We start from the raw sequence: 261 nt of genomic DNA, 5'->3' as shown, positions 1-261 counted from the left end.
TCCTGGGTGAGGAGCGCGAAACCCAGTCGCTTCCTACAATGACGGAAACTAAAACTGCCAAGAAAAGCAGTGCTATGGTGCAGGACTTCTCTCCGTGAACCCAGGGGAACGTGGCCCCTGCGAAGCGGGCAGCAGCGACAGTGAAAATTAACTGTCCTTGGGAGGGATGGGGGGGAGCTGGGGGTCTCAGAGGGGGTCGGGAAAAGGGTCTGCAGCGTGGCCGAGGTGCCCTGTGTCTCATCTGGGCCATGAGCAGGTCCC

The sequence above is a fragment of the Fulmarus glacialis genome, unplaced genomic scaffold, assembly GCF_000690835.1.
Source record: "Fulmarus glacialis isolate BGI_N327 unplaced genomic scaffold, ASM69083v1 scaffold42032, whole genome shotgun sequence".
In the NCBI taxonomy this organism is placed as follows: domain Eukaryota; kingdom Metazoa; phylum Chordata; class Aves; order Procellariiformes; family Procellariidae; genus Fulmarus; species Fulmarus glacialis.
The sequence above is the reverse complement of the archived record's forward strand: the minus strand, read 5'-3'. Positions refer to the sequence as shown.